This window comes from Hylobates moloch, unplaced genomic scaffold, assembly GCF_009828535.3.
Source record: "Hylobates moloch isolate HMO894 unplaced genomic scaffold, HMol_V3 SCAFFOLD_11, whole genome shotgun sequence".
NCBI classification, from domain to species: Eukaryota; Metazoa; Chordata; class Mammalia; order Primates; family Hylobatidae; genus Hylobates; species Hylobates moloch.
In genome coordinates, this window is record NW_026652286.1 from 81,703,199 (window position 1) to 81,705,597 (window position 2,399).

The following is a 2,399-nucleotide window of genomic DNA, read 5'->3' on the forward strand; positions in this document are numbered from 1 at the left end:
AGGTTGCTCTGAGTTTCCTGTTTTGCATGGCCTCCTGGGAGCCAGGGCACCAGTTTTCCAGTTTAGAAGAGTCAGTCCTTAAAATTTAATTGCCCTTGGAAAATGTTGCTGCCATGTAGTTGGGAGTCAAAATAATTTCCAACCAATTATTTTTCTGTAAATTTAAGTGGACACTGATTCTGTACTGGAAATCTAAAAGATTATTGGGTTCTACAACAAATTCTCAATAGGAAGGCATAGAATGTGGTCTATGTATGGTAGGAGTTTTCGGGGGCAGAGGTAAGATGATTGTGTTGGTTGTCATGGTCTTTGGTGAAAGGACCTGACCTGACTCTGTGATAGCAATTGAGAGGTGGTGGGAGAAGTGAATCCTGAAATACTAGGAATAACAAGAAAAGGCCTTACCTAGGACTGCTCCACTGACCATAGGCCCTGAGGGGAGGCACCAGGGAGAAGGCTAACTTGATATGGCACAGGGACGCTGTTTAGTCAGTCCAAGAGCAGAGTCAGAAGCAAGGGGGTGCAGGATCATGTACCCTGCAGAAGTCAGTCCACCCTGAAATCTGCTCTAGACAGCTCTGACTGGTGCCTCTCCCACAGTCCCTGCCCACAGAAGTGGTCCTAGATGCCACAGACTTCAGCCCTTTGCTGTGCTTCCTTGTTTGCCATAGTTCATTGGTTTGGGGTGGACACCTGAGCCCAGGGTGAGAATCCAAAGTCTGACAAGTGGCTTGTGACATGTTCTGCAATGAGGCTCTGTCCAAACAGAGATGAATGAGATGAACTCAGTTAGGGGCATTCTCTATCTGATGGGTGCAGGTACAAGGCAGTGATGTGGAGCTGAGACTGATAGCCGCGTTTGGCCAAACATAAGAAGTGTAGGCAGAGGAAGCTGCTAGGAGGGAACATTCCTCCTATTTCCTTGTGGACAGATTACCTAGGGTAGCATTCCCGGCCTCCTTCTGCCCCCTCATGCACTCCTTTTGAGAGAAGGAGAAGTGGCATTTTGGCTGTAATTTAATCTTCCCTCTGCCATGCAGTGACAGGTAAGCTTAAAGCCTCTGCCGCTGCAATTACTTCAGTTTAATTCCAGGGTTACATGTTAGAGAATCTCCTTGGTGGTAACCTAAGCTACATTCTGCAAACGGCTTCACCAGTAATCAAGATAATATTTTAATCTCCATCTGCCTGATCACTATGTCTATCTCTTTAGTCAGTTCTGAACTTTACTAAAAAAAATGTGATAATTTATTGATTCCCCAAACTCTTAACACTGGTACATGAACTGGGGACCTCGGAAAGGAGATAACGTGTCCAGTTTGGGGATCAAAATAACGGATACAGCCTAGGCTGGTGGCTTTTCACCCTGTCAGTCTGCAGTGACCTGTATTTGGCTGTGTGGCTAGTTTTTGCTGCTGTGTAGTTGGCTTCTAGTAGGCCTGGCCTTGTAAGTGGCTTAGGCCCTGGGCTTAATGAAGGGAACCACATGGGAAAATGATCTTGGTGGCTCACTGCAGATTATGGTGGCTTGGCCTACAGGCAAAAGGATATTTTTATACAGGAAAGTGTGGTTTTCTATAGAGACAGGGCTGTGTATAAGGGGGCTGCTGCTCGGGCCTTAAAGATGCCCAGCTGAGAGGTCAAAAACAGCTGACCTTGAACAAGGCTGTGGCTTGTCTTAGTATCGCAGGGAAGGCTGAGAGAGGGATTTAATCATCAAAAGAGAATCTTTGAATCTTAGTGAAGGCTTACCTTGAAACAGGTAGAGTCCCAGGAACAATTTTTTTTTGTTCCTCTTGCTGTGCTTCTACAAAGGTACCTAAATTCCATGTGAACCTTACTAGTGTGTTTATGAGGTTTCCAGCTGTGAATTGTTAATGCCAGGCCTAACTCTGCTATTGAACTGGCTGCCTCAAATTCCATTAACTGCACTCAAGGACAAAAGGGGAATGGGGGTAGAGCAATTTCTAGTGTTCTTTGTCTTTTATAATTTATTTTAAAGGCCATAGCACCTGATATTCCCAGGCAGTCTCCCATCCAAGTACTAGACAGGCCCAACCCTGCTTAACTTCTGAGATCAGGTGTGTTCAGGGTGGTATAGCCTTAGACAAGTGTTCTGTCTTAAGAGTGTCTCCTGGCCGGGCGCAGTGGCTCATGTCTGTAATCCCAGCACTTTGGGAGGCCAAGGCAGGCAGATTGACTAAGGTCAGGAGTTGAAGACCGGTCTGGCCGAAGTGGTGAAACCCTGTCTCTACTAAGAATACAAAAAAATTAGCCAGGCGAGGTGGCATGTACTTATAATCCCAGCTACTCGGGAGGCTGGAGCAGGGGAATTGCTGGAACCAGGGAGGTGGAGGTTGCAGTGAGCCGAGATGGCGCCACTGCACTCCAGCCTGGGC

General features: G+C 46.8%; 1 pseudogene; it reads right to left on the reverse strand.

Moving 5' to 3' along the window:
• Window positions 1–2,000: 2,000 nt before the first annotated feature.
• Window positions 2,001–2,109, reverse strand: LOC116477595 (5S ribosomal RNA; annotated as a pseudogene).
• Between the last annotated feature and the right edge of the window lie 290 nt (window positions 2,110–2,399).